This window comes from Phoxinus phoxinus (genome assembly GCF_949152265.1).
Source record: "Phoxinus phoxinus genome assembly, chromosome: 21".
Lineage (NCBI taxonomy): Eukaryota > Metazoa > Chordata > Actinopteri > Cypriniformes > Leuciscidae > Phoxinus > Phoxinus phoxinus.
In genome coordinates, this window is record NC_136896.1 from 14367057 (window position 1) to 14388407 (window position 21351).

The following is a 21351-nucleotide window of genomic DNA, read 5'->3' on the forward strand; positions in this document are numbered from 1 at the left end:
TTTCATTCTTTTGTTCTGAACATTTTTCATTTTTGTTGTAAACTTAACCTTAGTTGAAGCCACAAGGATGCATTGTCTTATTTCAAACTTGTCAAACCAGTCTGCGTAGTAAATTGCCTCACTGAAGAAAACCACTGAGTGAGACAACAAGGACTTAGCGTGTCGAGACGGATCAAATCAAGTTATTAGAGATGGGCGAGATATTCAAATAGGGGGAAAAAAAACTGGTGGTCATGTGCTCTAGAACAGGAAAGACAGGTGTTCTGTCGTCTGAATTCTTAAGAACAGAACTACTCATTCATTCCTGGAAATTACCCCTTGCAAAAGAACACTCAAAGCAACAAAGAAAACATGTATTTATGATTTATGATTTGCACACTCTCCCTGTAGACCTCTTATAATAAAACATACATTTTGTAGAGAATAAGGGCAGGTGTGGCATATGATTGAGTATGTATCCGCCAATCGGATTTCAGGATTACACTTTTGTCCCGCCCTATTTTAGTTGACTGCCCAATCAAGAAAAGGATTACTTCCGCCCGCCTTCCTCGTTGAACGCAGATTGTACGAGGCGTTTTGCCTGGAAAGAAAAACACGTTGGACGCAAAGACCTACTCAAGCCTGGGATATTTTAATTGAAATTCTAATTTTTTACCTTTTAAAAGCAAACTGAAGGCAACTTTATTTCTCGGGGAGTGACCGCCCAAGAAACCCAAGACGTCTTGGCTTGACTTCCCAAACACAATACTTACACAGCTCGAGTGAGTAATAACTTATTTCTATACAGGGTCCACACACAAATTTACGGCGTTGTTGATATTTAAACATGACTACAGATCTTAAATGTTTAGTCTTTGAGGGGATATCAAAAGAAGTTCTTTTGAAAACTCGAGTATTGACTTGTTTCATTGTTTTTGTGTGTCCGGTTTTGCTCGAGCCAACGGACCATGCACTTGACAGCGCGAGTTCTCTGTCAAGTGCACCCGACCATTGAGCTGAGCTGAACAGGACAGGACAAACAAAAACAGCGAAACGAGCCCACTATCCTTGATGCGTGGAAAGGATCTGCTTTATTTCAGCAGAGAGTGTTGACGCGGAGCTTGACACTGACATCACCGGGTGGGTTCGCCCTGAGCAACAGGGTAAACTCATCTCTCATCGTGAGTGCTCAGCTGCTAGGGCTGGCCTGACATGCTCTAATAAATAATAATAAAATGAGTGTGTGTCAAATAGTTTATTTAATTTCACATAGTGCTGCTGCTTCTGACTTTACAAACAGCCATGTGCTATTTCTGCCTGAACTATACTTGTTCTATACTGCTAGAACTATAACTGTTACTATGCTTTGTTGTTGTTTTGATACATGATAGAGATCAACTCTAATTGGTAGCACTTTACAATAAGGTTTAATTTGTATACATTAGTTACTACATGAGTTAACATGAACTTATTAATTTGTTCATACACATTTATTATTGTAAACACTAAAATAAAAGTTGCATATAATCAAGTTAATATTAATGTTATATACACTCACAACTACAATGTTCCTGCCTTATACAAATACACTTTATACTCAAATAGAAGCAAATCAAATGGCATACCGGTAGTCTAGGTTGTATGTTTAGCAATTCCTGATCATCATGTGGATCTATCTTGACCCTAGTTGATAAGCCCACTTGGACAATTGACAAAACCGAGAAGAAATTCAAAACAGAATAAACTGTACTATGCATTTCTTTGATCGGTTGGTTCAGCCCTCTGGGATCTTCCTTTACAGACCATTGAATTGTAAAAGCAGTGTGATAGTTTATTCTGTGACCATGAGCAATTGTGATCTAGTGAAAATGGTTAGGTATTCAAGAAATGAAATGACTGAATGCACTCTAACCTTTGTTCAAATCGGTACTGAGAGCTTTCGTAGTCCTGCTGCCCTGTGGGAAACGCTGGAGACAGTGGTTTGTTTGAGACTTGCTATCTGCTGTGTCAGATATCACTGCTCAGAAGTGCCCTGTCTGCACTCCCTCTGATTCCCCTCTTCTTGACCTCTTTACACACACTCTCACTCGTCGTCTCGTAGTGTCAGTTGACAGGCTGACTTTACAGTCCATGTCCTGATCGCTCCCTCTTTTGACGGTTGTAACCTTTTAGAATGCAAGTAATTAAACATAAGAAAGGGAATACAATGCCTTATGTGTGTGAGTGACTTTAACTAAAGTCAATAGAAGTCAGTTAGCATAACTTTTTTTTTCTGAGACTAGAATGCAGAGAAGCCCCTACATTCTTTTTGAATTCCATCCCTTTGAATTCCATGTGTTGTGTACCAAAAGCAGGGAATGTGTTCTTTGGCGGTCCTGCAGGATTAGTGAAATGAAGGACTGAAAATACACACTTGAAGTGGAGAAGAAATCACTGATGAGTTAAACCGGTCATCACCTGTTTTTGAGTAAACGCATGTACTGGGGTCTAACTGCGATAATCAAACTGTGATTTCAAATTGGAACATGGCTTTTAATACAAACAGGGAGTATTTACAGTTGGTCATTTAATGCACTTTCACTGATTGGACAGCTACCATGACCATGTTAACGCTCTCCAAGATGCAATCATCAGTTGATAGCTGGCTGTTCAGGCTACATAAGCCACTTTTATGCACTGTCGGTCCGAACGGTTCTAAGAACCTTAAGGTACGGTTCCAGTTATGTTTCCACTTGAGCCTGGTACGGTACGGCACATCACGATTAAAAATCGCTCTCGGCCCGGCAAGGAGCTGAACCGTGCTGGTAGAAGGAGTGTAGTGACAAAATAAACACTGAGGCAATGAGGAAAACATTTTCTATGAGAAAAAAGACTTCAACATGGTTCTACATCCTACCACAGATTGATGTAACCGTGTGACTCTTCAGAGAGGCGGAATATGACCTAGAGCACTGTCTAATTTGTTGTCAGCCCACCTAGTCTGTGCAGTGGCACTGTGGCAGAACAGGTGTCTAATGGCTTTGTGTTAGCTGGCCCAGTGTGTGGCCCAGCATTACTGGGATTCCTGTGCTGTTGTTTTTGTAGTGGTGAGGTCGAAGCTGAGGGAGAGAGAAATCTTGGAATGTGATGTGAGAGGTTTTGAGCTGCTGCAGAGGTTTAGTGTCTTTAAACGAAAGATTATATATAAGAAATACACATTTTATATGTATGCAACTTACTGACCTGCATCTTGCGTTTTTTTTTAACAGCAAAAACACATTCTGTGTGAACCGGCCTTAACACATGCGTTTTATTTTTCAACTGTTTACATTCACTTTTTACAAGGATACTTGCCTATATAGGCATTTTTTACATAATTTTGTGTGAATGTCCATTTTAACACGAGAACAAGGGGTAAAAGAGGACTCAACTTCTCAAGCAGCGAGTATAGCCTACCAAATTGGGAGATCTTTTCTTCTTGCACTTGAATATTTAAATTGGCAAAGCTTAAGAATGTGTGAAAATGATAAACTTTAGTGACAATGCAGCAAGCGACACTTCCATCTACTTTCCTGAGCATCATTCACGCTGGCCCCGGGCCATCGAACAATATTATCAAACCCTGGGTCTCATTCTCTGGATTTTGGTGTTTTATTAAGGGAAGTTTTAAATATGAGCTGTGCGGTGGCCTTGGTTCCCCATCATTAACTGAGGGGGAAGTAAGTTAGCAGTTCAGTCGTTTAAAAGAATGTGGTGTAAGGTCATACCCAGCAGAGTTAGCAGTAATACATTTGTCATCACTATATCTTGCAGTGTGTCAGAGCTCAGGTGTTCTTTTCAAAGAGCTCTGCTGCTTTTAGACTACACAGCAGCATCTGAATCAGTGCTGACATGCACATTATTCCACAGATCTGCTGCGTATTTCCCATCTGGCCAGTCTGTGTCTGTTATTCCTTGTACACTAATACTTAAAGATCAGAAAATGTTGCGCTGCCATTGCTGTTTAATAGCCATTTCAGATCGATCACTGTCAACTCAAACTCACTTTGGGACCAAGAAAACTGTGGCAGCATACACACAAAATTCACCTCTTATAAGGTCTTCAATTGAACTTGACTTGATATATGTGCTCCTGTTCTGCAGACCAGTCGTGTCTCTGCCTCTTCAGCACTTCCTGTGAAAACTGAGCCCAAGCAGGCTGTAAAGTAGGTGCTTCTTCAGACACGCAGGAGGCTCATCTCAAAACCCATAAACTCTTGAAAAGGAAAGCAGTATGATGTGATGCCTCCTGTAATGCATCGTTCTACTTATCAAGTTCAAGACTTGTGGAGAGTCAAGCGTGTTAGGATGAGCTTGTAACATTGGTGGAGATGTCGCACGTGGTTGTATCCCAGTGTGTTTTATTTATGAGAGTTTTCCCATGGACTACTTCATGCATCATAACTTCACTCTGCTCAGCACTGCTTTTAATAATTTAGTGATACTATAGTGAAGAATGGAGGAACAAGAAGACTAAAATAAATATAAATTAATAATAAAAATTACATTTCCTTAATAGCCTAAACAGAGGCTCCCTTCAAACTTAAATTGTCAATGTTTCATTACATCACAGTTTAGCTTTATTTCCCCCCCTAATTTTATTAAATGTATGCTCCATCTTTCATTTCAAATTGAAACAGCGCAACTTTGTTACCGTCAGTATATTATCAACTACAGGCATCAATCGCCTCTTACATTAAATGAAATAAAATCAGAATCATCCTCGCGTTTTCGGTGATTCCCTGGTTATTAATTTTTTTTATATTGAAAATAGTTTTAATCAGGGCAATTGTCTGGTTGGGCAAGCGGACAAGTGTAAATGTCGAGCCCTGATATGTGTTCCTTGATTGGTTTTCTTTTCCCTGAAGAGAATTGCGTTGAAAATGAAAGTAAAAGAGTGACGCACGTTCATTGCGTTTTACCGTGATGAGAGTTCCGTGTCTTTATTAAACTCAACACATTATAATGATTTATCTGTCATCCACCCTCGATTAATTGTAACTTGGGATGGGGCCGATCCAGTATCGGTATCGGGGCCGATACCAGCGTAATTCACGTGTCGGATTTTCCCGATCCAACCTGCGGAGATATCCGATATCCATGAGCCATGTCTGCGCTTTAACGTTGTCTGCTGAAATAACTCCAAAAGTGATTCCTGCCGGCGAGTCTGCTAGCTGGCTGCAAACTGTGGAATGGATTTCCTGAACGGAGGCGCGGCTCAATGTGGATCGGTGCATCCCTAATTGTAACGTTTTGTTTTTTCTATTTGCCCCGCCGACCCGCGGATTATGATCCGCGCAGCACTATCGGCAAACTATTGACACAGGCCGGGAAACCGCAACTTAACCGTCACGGTGGAAAAAGTGTATCTGAGCATGTGACTGTCTGTCCGAGATTTGTCGGAGACGGCCTCATAATTCTCTATGCAGGAAAATCCCTGCGCTTTACTACTATAACCAGATTATTTGCAGCCGATAAAGACAAATTCCCAAATGCCTGAAGATTCTGTTAGAAAATGAAGTGATTCACTGTCTGTAACTTCAATAGTCATGTCTGTACTCTGTTCTTTTACCATATTCTGTCTTCTCCTCTGCAACATATTACGTTTTGTTGGCTTGGCTTTGCGCTCTGTTCAGAATGCTGCTGATAATACTGACAACATTTCACGTGGCGTCTTATTCTTCTCATCCATGTCTGTGGTGTGGTCTGCTGGTTCTTTTCGTGTTCTGAGTCTTTAGACATACTGTCAGTGTCTTGGGTCTTTTGTGTATGTTCCTGTATGGAAGTTTGTGCAATTAGTTTGTGGCTTTCTGTCTACCAGTCAGTAATCCTCTCGTTATAAGCAGCTGTCTGAAGTGTTTTTTGGCTGTGGCCTCAACTCTTTGAGATCTCACTCAAAACACTGGGCCTCAATCCAGACCCCCCACACTAGACCCCAGGTTTGAGTTCAACAGTAGCCAGGCCCCCAGGCCAAAAACACAGACCCTCAGTCTACTGCTGCCAAATTTCTCTGTTTTCCCAATGCCTAGATTGTGTATTTGTTTGTAAATTAATGAGCATGAAATCGCCAAGAGAAAGTGAAGGATTGTGGATGCGTGTTGCAGGATTATTAAGTTTTCTGAGGGTGGCCTTGGCATGTGAACAGTCAAAGCAATTCAGCAGGTTATTTCTTACGGTGATTTTGACTGTCTTGCATCACTTCTATGTGTAAATTACTTGTGTAATAATGTGATTGCGCAAATTATGAAATCCCACACAAGTTTATCCACCCACTGTGAGATTTTGCGGTATTAAGGTGCAGTCAAATCATTGTTCAGCTTATTTTAATGGTGCTATTAAAGGTTCAAGTTTGTCACAAAGAATTTGCAGAGATGACCAACAGAAAGCTGCTTGGTTTGAAAGTGACTTCTGTGTAAGCTGTGCTTCACGCATTGATGCATTTGACAATGAAACTTTTTGGCCAATAAAAATTTGCCAAAATTTCCCTAATGTGACTGCACCTTTATTCTGAAAATACCATTGCCAGTGGAGCATTAGCTTGTTACTCCAGTGTCAGTGGCTCTAAAGCAGATTGGTTTATTTGCTTAATTAGTTAATTAATATTAGTTTATCTGATTTGATAAGTTTTTTTTTTTTTTTTGCATTCCAATCTTCTTATAATAAAAGGTGACAAGCAACACAAATGCTTTAAATGAGCTTGATGTTGTATTTAAAAGGTGTTGAGAGCCAAAATGTCTCGTCAAGGCCACAAATACACCACAGTTTATATTTTCCAGATTCTTTGAGTAAGTTATCATCTGGTCTGAACTCTGAACCATTTTCCACCTTCCCTTCCAAAAATATAAAGAAGAGTAATGCTTTATTTATGTGATATTTGAGCTTCCTTCAGATCCGGGATCACAAATGGCTCCTCTCTACTCCGAGAGGAAGCTGCAAATATTGAGCCACAGCGTAATTTGAAACTAGCTTTATCCCACTGCCCTGTTTTTAGATGCCGTTTATGACTTGTTGGCTGAAAACGTCCACAAAATCATAATGTCTCGAGTCTCTGGTTAACAGGTGTGCCATATTAATGACAGATTTGTGCTAGCTTATAGATTTAGATATTTCTAGAGCCTAGGCCTATATATTTAGATATTTCTTATTATGATTACTGTTTGCAGAGCTTGAGCGACTTCAGTACCATGAAACGGAAGCATAGGAAGAACCTCCTGTCCAGTCTTAGACTCTGTTTTTAAGTCTTTTTAAGTCATCTTAAGTAATCTGACACAGAGGCTATTCCAAAAGGTAGGCAATATAGTTATAGCCTACTGCTTTTTAAGAGACTCCAAATTATAAAGAAAAGAGGCATCTTTATCAAATTTTAACGGTGTAGCCTTTGCTGAGAATGTCATTCCACAATGCACTACAAGCTCAGTGAAAAATACATCCTATAGATGCTACAGTCATGATGACTTTATTGATATTTCTTGGTACTGAATATCTAGCCATTTTATTTTTACCCAGTTACTGTGCACTGTTTTTATGCTTATCAGTTATATGCTTTAGAGATATATGAATCTTCTCTTCCCTCATGATTTAAATCAATTACAATTCAGAGGGTAACGATTCTTGATGCGTAACGAATCACTATGCATATTTCCTCCAATTATTTTATTAATAATTAGATTTATAATCACAATAATCAATTCTTATTATGCTTTAATGCATAATTGCTCCCATCAGCATCACAATGCATTGTTAAAACAAATGTATTCCTCTGTACTAAGTAGCCTATCACTTTGTTAGCTTAATGTGCTGATAACAAACATTATTGAAATCATTCGTAGGTTTATTTTCCTGTGCACTTTGAATGCAGACCGGTATTTACATGGAACACAGAGTTGCTGCCTAAGGTAGTGTTCCAAATTGGCCCCTTGTTCCAATTCAGTTAGGATGCTGCTTTAGAAACTAGCTGTTTATACAGTTGACGACAGTGCATCTCTAGATCCTCAGTATAAATCATACTCCCAACCCTTTATGCACACATTGGCAATAGAATCACCATTGGCTAGTCATTTTTAGTTTACTCTCAGTCTCCAGACTTTGATGTTCACAGAAACATGCATTCCAAATCAGCTCTTCACAAAATTACACCGATTTTCTTGAAGATATATGATACCATTCGAAAGCATTAGATAATCTAGCGTTTTATGATGTATTTAAGTGATTAGAACTATAAATTGGCAAATATGTGGGAATGCAATGCATGTTTGTCCTGCTTGCACTCAAATTGATTTGCTGAATCTTAGGATCAATTTTTTTGTGTGCCCCCAATCTGATCCAAGTCATGTGATATTGAGTGTGCTGATACTGAGCCCTGGTCCAATACTGGTATTTTCCTAGTGCTTTGCACACTTCAAGTACATTTAAAGTCATAAAAAGGGGTGCGTGGCAAGGCTAAGGGATAGTGTACAATCAGCAGTATGGTAGGGATGCTCCGATCCGAGAGTGATATCGATTCCGATACCTGGGCTTCAGTATTGGCTGATACTTAGTACTGATCCAATAAAAAAAGAAAACAAAAAAAACATGATTTACCTAATAAACTGGCTGAATGCCTGGGATCATTCTTTTGTGTAAGGCTTCAGGCTTGACTTAAACATTACTTTCCTAACTTTTAAATAATTGTGCACCTGTGTAACAACTGTAAATAAACCGATAGCTTCACTAGCTTGGTAGACACTCAAAATAAACAGGAGTCAGGCTGACTCCTCCATTCATTGAGCTAAAACGTCCCATACACACTCCGAGGACATCAGAGACTTATTTTTACATCTTGTGAAAAGCGTCATAATAGGTGCCAATTTCAGTTACAATGGAGTAGAGTGCACTATGAATTGTTTTACACGCTCAGTGTTGTGATCTGAAACACCCGGTAGCAAGTAACATGATTTTATGTACAACCATATAGATTCGATAGACCTTTATCCACAGATGAAGTATAAGAAACATTGAATGATCTTGGAACGCGTTTTACCATGCTGAATATAATTTTTGTCCAAGTTTTAATTTAGTAAGTCTCTGTTGTGCAGCACAAAAAAGGATGTTACATTTTCTTTTGATTACATTTTAAAACATAATTAAATTATTAGTTTGTATTTATTGATTACTAAATATTCATTTTGATATAATATATTTATAATAAATCATTAAAAATCAGAATAAAAAGCATTTAATAGGACTCTTTTATTCTTTTTTGTATTATTATTAATGATTTAAGTAAATGTAATCCACAATCAATTATTAAATTTTATATTTATTCAAACAAATGTGTGTTAAAGCGTTTGTTATAACCAATAATAAAAAAAAAGTTTTCCTTTATTTAATGGTCATTTTAACTGATGATCATAATAATATTTGGTTTAATACCGTACCGTGAAACATGATATTCTCTGAGACTATTATCATACCGTGAAAATCTCATACCGTCACAACCCTAACCCCAAAATGGTATAAACAGCACCTGTAGACCCCTTTTCAGTTAGTAAACATGGTGATGTTTTTGTGGGTGAAGCTTAGGTCGATCTCTCTGGCCGCTTCACTAACGCTAGTTAGCTAGTTTTGTTAGCTTGTTTTTAAACGATGACTGGAGAAAATCCAATTTTATCTTAATGTGCTTGGTTATTTGCAAAAGTTCATTTTAACGGACGGAACCAGATTGACTGGTTCCCCGTACACACTCAGTCAATGGATGGACGATCTGACAGGATTAACGTTAGCGCTACCTCCGGTTGAGTGGCCTGACTTCTACACCTACCCGATAGAGAAACTGAGTGTAAAGCGAAACTGAGGACATATAAATCTTTAGATGCCTATAACTATATGCTGAATGGTCACGTACAAGACTTGTGTGGTACAATCCGAAGTTCTGCCTACCCAGCGCCATGAAGATGACAATATAAAGAGTGACACTGGTGCAATTTTAATTATATGAATATTTTCTAGAAATAAAAATTCCAGATACAGCATATTCATTTAACTAGGCTATGTATTTGTTTACTTTTTCTTACCAGGTTCTTCAAAAAGTCTAGTCACAATCAATCAAAACAATGTATACAATAGATGATTCACAAATAATCACAATAGTTTAGAAAACATTATGCGATAAAATTTCAAATTGGAGCCTGTACTCCGTCGATTCTAGAACCCAACACCACAACAAGATGACATTTAATAATAATAATTTAAGCTCCTTATGTAGCCGAATCTGTGCTGGTTTGTATTAGCCGCTCCAGTTTTCCCTTTGTTTTTTCTCCGGCTAACGTTGTGACGGAACTGTGACGTCGGCTCGAAATTGGTCTATTAACGAGAACTAAGACTGTCAACATTCACACAGTTTGGCTCTCAGTAGGAAGATCAAAGACTGGCACAAGCCCCTCACTGAAAACTCTAATATAATCAGTTGCAATCATTTTTACCTTGAACACAAAATACATTGATTTTAAACTAATTCTTAAATTTGTAATGCTACACCTGGCATGTTTTGAATATTGCTGATGTAAGCATGGGACGAGCATTCAACTGCTTATCACTTCCTGGTAAGCACCTTACTAACTGATCCCACTAATTCCACTCCTGCTTTTAGAGATCACAGAGCTGATTGGATCAGTCTGTACAGACTTGGAATAGTCTTTGGCAAGTATTTAAGTTTCTTTTTGTGACTCTTACAGGAATTTTCCAGATCATAATTGATCCATTGATCTGAGTGTGTTTTAAGGCAATACACAGACACTGCCCAGACATTATCTTGTATTTTGTAAACTGTTCTTGATTTTCTGGTCATGGTAAATTTTACACTTCATATTCTGGCTGAGTTGTGGGTTGTAATTATTTGGTTTATGACCTAATGAGATAATAAGCTAAACAGTGATTTTCATTTTCTCTTCTGAAATTGAATGTCGGCAATCTTAAAGATTCTAAGTTTACCTGTTTTAGCTAAATGAATCTTTCAGCTGATTATGTAACCCTGGTTTGTGGAGGTCAAGGGAACGACATGGCAGGGTTTCCCCAGTTGGATATCCGTTCACAGGGGTTAATCTCATCAGGCCTTTCATGCAGCATGAAAGTCATTAATACATGCAGGCGCACAAACACAGGAAATCTATCTCTGTTAGTGCCTCATGGATACTAAGGTAATGTCAGGACACTCTAGCACTCAAGTCTCAGGTAACAACAGCACAGGCAACAACAGGCATGATTTGTGAGCATTAAAGGAAGATTGCACTTTTGCGTATCTGCTTACACTGTGACTTTACAAATTTCCAGCAACAAAATATGCTGCAGTGAGACGTCCTAGCCTAGGTTGTGTGTGTGCATGTGTGTTTTTAGATGCTGTTTGGAGAAGGGTGTGTAGCCGACACACCTAACACTTGTTGGACGCATAGTAAAATGTTGCTGAGACTGTGTGATGGTCTGCGCAATGCTGAGTGTCCTGCATTTATGTTTGGTTTCCTTGCGTTAAAATAAATGTGTTTTTTAAAAAAGAATCAACGCGTCTTGTCTCCTTTTTTTTTGCAGCCTAAGAGCCAGCTGTAACAAATGGGGGCTTGTCTGGGATCTGAACACTGGACCTCACTCAAAGCCTAGACTGGGTGGGACATCACAGTAGAAATAAAAACCCAACAATCTTCAGCTTCTTGCCGTGGTCACTGCTGGTTAGGACAATAATGTACTAGATTTACATGGAAGAGTTTATCGCTTGTCTTTTTATGGTGTTGCTTGGTTTTAGTTGTACTGTAGTTGGCCCATTTAAGGTAACTAATTTAAGTGCTTTTACTTTGCCTTTGTTTATGGGCTGAAGGTGTTCTGGCAACAGTGGATTCTCCTTTTCCGGTTTGAGCTTTGACTGACTGATCCGTTTTGGTCATCCAGCGTAGTAGTTTCTAATATTTGTAATCCACAAACACTAGCCAAATACCTGTTAGTTTTTTTTGTTTGTGCTTGCGTAAATGGATGGATTCATTTAGTAATTGGTGATGCACAATATATCAGGATCATATCGGCTGACAGGACATTTTTATTTTATTTTATTGTGGATGTGGACTCTTCTCGTTTCATAATATTTAGGACTGGCAACTGATAAATTTTGAATAGAATATTTCTGAATTTATATAAAAAAAAATTTGCAGGCCAGATACATTTTTATTAAAATAATAATTGTATTTGTGCCACACATTGTGTATTTTAAAACAGTAGCCTATAATAGACTTTAAATGGCTGCAAGCCTCTGCTGTTATTATGAGTGACTTCAAGACCTAGGCTACAGAATAAATTATATTCTGTGCACTTACTATTACACTAATTTTTCCCCAGAGTCTGTTTTATTGATTGCATGTTCTGATCTTATTTCTGATCTTGCAAAATTTGCTTCTATATTGGGAAAGCTTAAACGCAAAAGATAAACTAAGTTTTTCTTTACAGGTAACCTCATGCCTCAGCTGTTGACAACAGTGATGCCCACTGAAGTTGTGGTATAGAGGTTTGTCTCAGGACAGTTAATTCATAGGTTTCCTGCTAGTTGATGTTGATCAGATTTCTTTATTCCAAGCATAATTGGAGCTGTTCTTGTTATGAATCAACCAAGATGAGTCTCAAAGCATCAACCATTGATGTCAATTGAGCTGTGAGTAAACTGTGATTCTAATTTCACAGAGTGGTCTCTTAGCTTTGCTTTCCATTGAGGTGTGAAGTCTGGACTCCATGGGGCACGTTGAGCTTTGAATATCTCTTTACACTACAACAGGATTAGTGTTCCCCCTCACTCTCTTTGCTTGTTTTGACCATGTAAAGGCATTCAAATTGTCACATATTGCTGTAGGGCTGTGCGATATAGCTAAAAATATGATCACGATAAAATGTTTCATTTCGTCTGGTATCGATAATTGTCTTTTTATAACCTTTTTTTTTTCTTTTTTTTTAAGAAAAGTTTGCATTTATCCACATTAGGGCAAACAACAAATTATATTAGTTTTAGCAGTAAAAAAAAAAAGTCAACAAAAATATCATCTTTCTTATATTAAGTTGTAAATGAATATTTCCTGTGAACATGGAGTGTGTTGAAGTGGTCTAGAGGTGTATTGGCACTAAACCCCACATGCACATGTAGAGAAGAAAGGCATGAGTGTGATGGTGGTGTAATGATAGCATGGGTGTAAGGAAGGCCAGGCCCTCTGATCAGGAGACAAGGATAAATTGCTAGAAGACAATGCTATCCTTGTAAGAGCCTAAAACAGATCAAAATTGATAGAGAGAATGTGGAAGTGATGATAGGAGAGGATGGTGAGGGAGGGAAACTAAGTAAAGCTGAAGAGCTCCGATTGTGTTACACTTCCACTCAGATTTGGGTGAGTAGTTTTCATTCAGAAAAAGACACAGCGGCCCTTACTCCCTGCAGCCAGTGCTTGCTTTGTTTAAACCTCTCTGAAACAAAGGAGTCCATTATAGAGAAGAGGGGCACACATCCACACATCTATCGCTCCCTTTCTGTCTTTTTCATAGTTTTCTCATAGACAATGAGGCTCTCAAACGGTCACCTCATAAGAGCACATTACTGTAGGCCGCTGTCCTGGTTTGTTGTCAGTGAGGTTGTGTAGCGAATCTAGCGATTCATGACTGTCCATGACCTCATTTATGCGTTCTGAACTATTGTGGGCTTTTCCCATGGCACATGAGTGTTGAGTTCTAGTTTAAGCTCTCAGAGGGTCTGAAACTAAATTGAATCATCTCTTTCTCTGTAGACCAGTGTTCTGTTGAGATCAACTACACTGTTAGACTTTCCTATAATTTGTACAGTTATTTACTGTAAAGAGAATTTACAGTATTATACCCGATTCCATCTGCATCATGGGGTCAAACACCACATACAGGGATTTACTGTGGGATTTTTTTGCCCTGATGGCCTTTTTGGTGACATTCCATCATGGGTTTTTCATTTTCCTAATTTTTAACATTTGGGTTGACCGGATTTGTCTTGCACTGTGTCTACAATGGCGCAGCAGCTTGAGGTGGTCAACACTGGACACATCAAAGCGTCCATTTGAACTTCACATTAGAGGTCTACATGGAGCACCCGAGGACCCAGGATCCGACCCGGACTACACTTTCTCCCATTTTTATAATAATATGAATTAACTGTCTTGTTTAATCTTAAAGTTTTGGTGGTCAGACTCGGTGCAGAGAGCACAGAGATGATGGCATATAATGCTAACGTCAGCGGCCATAGCACTGAACGAGCAATCGTCATTATAGTTCAAAAGGGCAAACAGTCAAAGTTATTATGCGAGTTGAGTCGAAATGCAAATCTGCAAAGTCACATTTGTCATCCATCACCGTGACATCAAGTGGACTTTGAAGCTGAAATAATGAGTTAAAATGCAGTTAACTGCAACAAAGCATCAAGAAAGAACATCAAGAGCATGCTTGGAATAAAGAGAGACTAACATGGATATAACTTTCTTGGTGGTGGATGGTAATGCATCACAGGGCGGTTGCTAAGGTATTTTTGGTGGTTGCTATGGTGTTACTAGGTGGTTGGTAGTTGTCACAGATGGTTACTATGGAGTTTTTTGTTCTTAAAATCTTTAGTAACGAGTGCCTATTACGGTCATCAGACATCTTGTTTGATCTTGCCCAATTATTTGGATACTGTTGTTGTTTCTGTATTGGACCCTGAGTGGTATCATACACACACACACACACACACACACACACACACACACACACACACACACACACACACACACACACACACACACACACACACACACACACACACACACACACACACACACACACACACACACACACACACACACACACACTTGCAACCAGACTCTAGTTTTGGTGTTTCTATAAACAGCTATTGGCTTTAGTTCAGATGTGCTAATGCTTGTTCCATATGAAGTGCTGCTGAACTGCTGAAAGGGCCAATTCAAGAGCTCATTAAACTGCTGTTCCCTTAAAAGGTAGAGATCAATGTGTGATGGTTTTGGCCTAATCACCTGTTATTAATGAAATGTCATACACCTATCCAGTGGCAAGTTATGGTAGATCTATTTTAATGCCCCTTTTTACAAGATGTAAAAATGAGTCTCTGATGCCCCCAGAGTGTGTGTCGTTTGAGCTCCTTGATTATCCTCAAGCAGCAACAGCAACATTACACACTAACTAAAGTTAAAAAGTGAAATCATAAACAACATCTGCAAATTTACGACGCTCAAAGTTCAATGCAAGGGATTATTATTATTTTATTTATTTTTTAACAGAAATTGCTTTTAAAGGACTACAACAAACAGCTGGTGGACTATAACGAGCTTCTTCCCAGGTTGGTGACATCATAAACCCTAAAATTTACATACGCCCTGCCCCCATTAACATGCAACAAAGGGGGTGTGGTCATGTTGGGCTGCTTTAGAGGGTTTTTTTTTTTTTAATTCTCAGTAAAAGTTGTTCCTAAGGCTTACAAACTTAGAGAGGTTAATTTATTTTTAACACTTTTCCTGAGCATTATAACCTCAATGTTTTTCTGTGCGCTGCAAATTTTATGGTGAACCGCTCCAGAAGAGAGTACTATGTAGGCTATACATTACACACAAAAGCTTCTCATGAAATGAGCCATTCCCATTTTGTCGGGACAATCTATTGTTTATGGACCACAACTTGTATGTCTTATTATTTAAAGTTGTTTTCTATTAACAGTTTCAATTATAAGCTTTATGTAATTGCTAAGATGTAATTGAAGGGCAAAGATTGCTAGCCTGCTCACTAACATAACAGTATTGATGTAGTGTTTACTTAGACTTGCAAAAGCAAGAGCTTACAAAAGCTTGTTCACCACCCCTTAGAAAAATTATCCATGATTTTGTGATCAATAACTGTTTGCATTAAGTTTTCCACCAAATATGATTAAAGGGTGGATAGCATCGTATCTATAAAAAAGAGAAAAAAAAAATACCACTCTGAAACGTCCTGTGAAATCTGTGCTTGCAAAGTCTGTGCTTGAAATCCGTTCAGCACAATCCTCTTGTTCGTTAACATTGTCAGGGTCTGAATCTGTCTCGAAATGGTTTGAAATTGACGCCATCGTTAATCATCTGACTAGAGCTCGCGGTAATGAAGGGTCGTAACATTTCCCAAACTTTAGTAAGCGCTAAGCGCTTCAAATCACAACACACTGGGCCAGCTAACCAATCACAGCACATTTAGGAAGGAGGGGCTTCATCGAAAACGACACGTTCAACCAGACTGGGGAGAGTGGAGCTGTAATGTAAAATATGTGAAAAGTAATACCTTGTTTGAACAATCAAGCATTAAAACATAGTAGCCTTCACCCCAAAAACAAGATCAAGTCTTTGGTTTTGCTCTTAATATTAATTGTGTATGGAATAGCCTAATGGACTGCATGCCGTCAAATTATTGAAAAATAATGCACACCTGTCCTCATTCACCATACGCATTTATTATTATACCACGGGGCTGTTGAATGCTTTATTTGTGATTGGTTAATTTTCTAAGGGGTTCAATTGTTTTCCAGTAAATGCACATCTATGAAAGTTGCAGGTCATTACAGCTCCATAACATATGGCCAAACGATTGAAATTATTTTAAAGGTCCTTACAGTCTACAACATAAAATGAACCAAAAAAGTCACTGACCAAACAAATATAAAAATAATTTCCTAGTTTTTCCAAATAAATGACTGTTTTTACAAATAAATCCCACGGTTGACTTTTTTGATTTAAAAAAAGTTATACAACAGTTAACTACAGGACATTTCTCAGTAGCGAGGTGTAGGGCTGTAGTCAACTAAAGAAATGCTTAGTCGACCAAAGTCCTGTCCTGAGCAACGATCAGTCGACTAAAAAAAAAAAAAAAAAACGCGATGTTTTGCATTTTGATTGAACATTATTAAACAATTGTCAGAGCATTTATAAAACAAAAAACATCAATAATACATAAAAAAATATAATAATAATACAATTCTTTGAAAATTAAAAAAGCAGGAAAATATACTGAGACGCCCCAAGTATCTGTACTTCTACTTGAGTACGAGAAGTGAGACGGACTATTTTCTTTAGCGGAAGCAATATAAATCGTTTTTAAATCCATAAACTCCTTTTAAAATCAATTTTTAGTGTCAAATTATTTATTTATTTGGTAGGTAGTCATGTAATAAGCGGTATAATGTAGAGTTTGTCTTACATGTACTTCATGAGGCACACACGCGCGTGGTCTCTTTCTCTCTCCCTCTGCCATGCACGCGGCTACGCGGTTTGGAGCACAGTCTCTGTCTCGCGGGCGCGCTCGCTCGCTCGCTCTAGATTCCGGGAGAAACTTTTTGCAGGCATCAGTGAGCTATATATTTAATATAATTATTAAAATATAATTATTGATTTTTCAGTAGACTATTTTTGCTGCCCCCTCAGCACTCGGCACCCTACGCACAGTGCGTGATGTGATGCGCGTGGTGGGAGCGGCAGCGCTGAATGAACCTTGTTGAAAAGTGTCTGCATGATTCACGTAGGTCACATTTTCAGGTCGGAAAATCCGGAATTCTGATTAGTAGCGGATGTAGCGTTCTACCTGAGTGAATACAGCAAAACTACCTCTATTCCGTAGTGAGCGCAAGCAGCAGTGCAGCCAGCCACAGGTGCGGTTACCGAGTGTTGTGTTGTTCTCTTACGAGAGGTTCTCTCGTACTGCGTACTGAAAGTACGCACCGGGTAAAGTCTCTTTGCTCGAGATATTGAAGCCAAAATTTATCCTTAAATTTCCATATCTTGTAAACGCAGTGCAGCAGCAGTCAGACCTAGAGCGGGCAATCTAGCGCGCTCATTGGCTGCTCCGCGGCAACTGCTGCAGCCTACCACTGAGCCCCTGGCGTGACGTCACGCCCAATGAGGACGCTTCGCGCCCTCACGCGGCCAAGCCCGCCAAAATGGGAGTGGCTTAGCGTATATAAGGGGCAGTTCAGGCTGCTAACACTCGATTTTAATCTCTTCAGCGACGCTCTACGCTTCGCTGACCTCCGAGAGAAGCCGCCGCCGTCGAATCCAGCGACCAGCCAGCTTAGGACAGCGCCTGAGGAAGCCGGCCGTCTTCGCCACCTTCAGCCGTCCGTGCCAGCTACGCTATCCGGCGACAAAGTATCCTTTTTCCTAAACCTCTCCGTGAGCTCGCCGCCGCGACTCACGTCCTAAAAGAGCAAAGGCGTTTGTACAAAAATGCCTCGTCTTTCCTGCGGTTCGTGCCGAACCGCGCTCAGCGACGGAGACCGCCACGTGATCTGCGCTCTCTGCCTGGGCCGAGACCACGCAGCCATCGCTCTCTCGACGGGTGGCTGCATCGAGTGCGACGAGATGGCGATTTCGACCCTGCGGGCTCGACTCGCCCTCTTCAACGTCGAAGCTGTCGCTCCGCCTCTCTCCAGTGGCCCGCGGAAGAAGAAGCGCCGTGCCCAGAGACTCCCGGAGCCCGTCGCTCGCGAACGCTCGCCGGAACCTTCCCCTCGAGCTTCGCGTTCCCCTTCACCGCCCCCCCTTCCCGACGCGCAGATGACGGCTTCGGCCCTCACTGCCGTCGACACAGGGGACGAGGCGGGGGACGACGCCATCGACAGCTGTTCTCTCCTGGCGTCGGACAGTGAAGAGTGGTCTGGATCTACACACTCCACCTCCTCTTCGACGCAGGAACCTGGCAAGGCCCGGTCTAATGTGGACGCCGAACTCATCCGCCTCCTCACCATGGCCGTCGACCAACTGGGCCTGGACTGGTCTCCACCGGAGGCGCCCGCGCCCAACAGGCTCGATGGGTGCTTTTTACCTAGCCGCCGCCTAGCGCCTGCCTCTAGGTCAGCACCCTTCCTGCCGGAGCTCCACAGCGAGCTCTCTAAATCGTGGAATGCTCCATTCTCCGCGAGACTCCGCTCCCCTGCTTCCTCGACTCTCTCCCAAGTGGACGGAGCCGTCGAAAAAGGCTACAGCCGGATTCCCCCAGTGGAAGAGGCGGTCGCAGTGCATCTTTGCCCGCCATCACCAAAATGGCGCTCAAAGTCTGCCCTCCCGTCGAAAGCCTGCAGGACCACTTCAGCCCTTGTCGGCCGCGCTTTCGCCGCCGCCGGACAAGCCGCTTCCGCCCTGCATTCTATGGCTGTCCTCCAGATCCTCCAGGCTGAACTCCTCCGCCGTTTGGACGAGAAACGCCCGGTTCAGGACATCGTGACGGATCTGCGCAGCGCGACGGATCTTTCCCTCCGCGCCACGAAATCCGCAGCACAGGCGATGGGACGATGCATGGCTTCACTCACGGTAACGGAGAGGCACCTTTGGCTGACGCTCGCCGAGATGAGTGAGTCTGAGCGCGCCGTGTTCCTCAACGCCCCGCTCTCCCCCGCCGGCCTCTTCGGCCCCGCGGTGACCGGGATCGTGGAAAGGTTTTCTGAGGTACAGAAAACGTCTCAAGCCATGAAGCTGTTCCTCCCACGACGCGTTAGCTCCGCTGCAGGCCGCTCCCAGCAGCCTCCTGCACGAAGCTCATCGCAACAACGCCCATCGCAGCCTCCATCAGCTTCGCAGCAGCGACAGGGCGGCCGCCCTCGATCGCGCTCAAACAGCCGTCACAGACCGCCTCCCCCCCGGGGACCGCGACAGAAGATCGTGCTGAAGCCTGAAGCCGCGAAATCCTCCTAGCCACCGCGAAGAGGAAAAGATGCGCGAGTCCCGCCGCCGCCGCCGGACCGCCATCAAAGTTAGCCGCTCTGTCAGTCCCCTTAAACAAGGCTACTGCAGTTGTGTATTTAGCAGCCAACGAGCCACTCACAGTACACGCTCGCCTGCACACAAACGCCGTTTTCACGGCGACCCAGATAAATCACAAAAAGAGTGTAATGTCTGTATATACGGCTCACGCCGATTGTGTTCTATGTGTAGAAAATGTGCCCACTCCAATGTGTTCACCCCTACACACAAGCACGCCCCCCAGGTTTGTCACAGAGCCCACTCATATAAAGCGGGCACGCGCCGCTCGAGTGTTAAATGTAGGATTTGTGCCCACGTCCCAGTGCCCACACCTACAAAATGTCCGCTCTGCTGTACAGTTATCACGGGGGGCGAAACTAATAAAGCCAATAGGCCGTGTTTCAGATATAAGCGCCGCACGTGCTCACGAGCACGCGCGCTCACTGACGAACACTGTTCCCCCCATATCGCTCACAAGCACCGCTGTTCGCGCCACAGACTATTCTCCGTCCCTAGCGACCGAGTTACTGAATGCGAAACGGCAGGCTGCTGTAACCAGCGAGCAGCATTACTCAGCAAACGAGGGCGCGCGCGCCGCGCTGATACCTCCGTTTCAGTTCCTCGAGCCCGCGCAGTGCGGCGCTCAGGACGCGGAGACCATTCTGCCCCTAGCTATGCGTGCGAAAGCATGGGAAGCTATCCCGGGCGTGTCAGAATGGGTGCTGAAGGTTGTAAGACAAGGCTATACACTGCAGTTCGCTCGCCGTCCCCCGCGCTTCCGAGCCCGTACAGTGACGAGCGTGAACCCAGAAGTAGCACACCTACTTCGCGCAGAAATAGCAAAACTGTTATGCAAGGGGGCGATAGAGCCGGTACGTCCTTCTATGAGCGAGTCAGGCTTTTACAGCCGTTATTTTCTCGTGCCCAAGAAGGACGGAGCGCTCAGACCTATATTAGATCTGAGACATTTGAACAAAGCTCTTATGAAAAGACCGTTCAAAATGATCACGACCAGACAAATCCTCGCGCAAATTCGCCCGAGGGACTGGTTCATTTCTCTCGATCTGAAAGACGCGTACTTTCAGATTCAGATCATACCCCGTCACAGGCCATTCTTGAGATTCGCCTTCGACGGTCAGGTATATCAGTACACCGTCCTGCCGTTCGGCCTGTCTTTAGCACCCCGTACATTTACGAAGTGCATGGACGCGGCGCTCGCTCCCCTGAGGCGTCAGGGGATGCGAATATTGAACTATCTGGACGATTGGCTGATTTTAGCACAATCAGAGGCGGAACTTGTGTCTCACAGAGCTGTGCTACTCAGTCATCTGGAAAACCTGGGTCTCACGGTCAATTGGACCAAGAGCTCACTGCTGCCCCGTCAGTCAGCTTCCTTTCTGGGAATACAGCTCGACTCAGTGGCAATGACGGCTCGCTTGTCAACACAGCGCGCGCGCCGTGTTCAGCGTTTGGCCGCATTTTTCCAGAAAGACAAAGTGTTTCCCCTGAAAACGTTTCAGAGATTGCTGGGCTTTATGGCCTCAGCCGCAGCAGTGCTCCGGCTAGGTCTATTGCGTAT

General features: G+C 42.0%; 1 protein-coding gene across 5 annotated transcripts in view; it reads left to right on the plus strand.

Annotated features, from left to right (window-relative positions):
* The first annotated feature begins 526 nt into the window (after nt 1-526).
* Nucleotides 527-21351, plus strand: part of mpp7a (MAGUK p55 scaffold protein 7a) — a 110390-nt gene continuing 89565 nt past the window's right edge. The window contains exons 1-2 of one of the 5 annotated variants that reach the window (XM_079595313.1): nt 557-761; nt 11557-11630. The gene's annotated coding sequence lies outside the window, so the exon portion shown is untranslated. The other 4 variants (XM_079595310.1, XM_079595312.1, XM_079595309.1 and 1 more) reach the window with 4 other exon arrangements.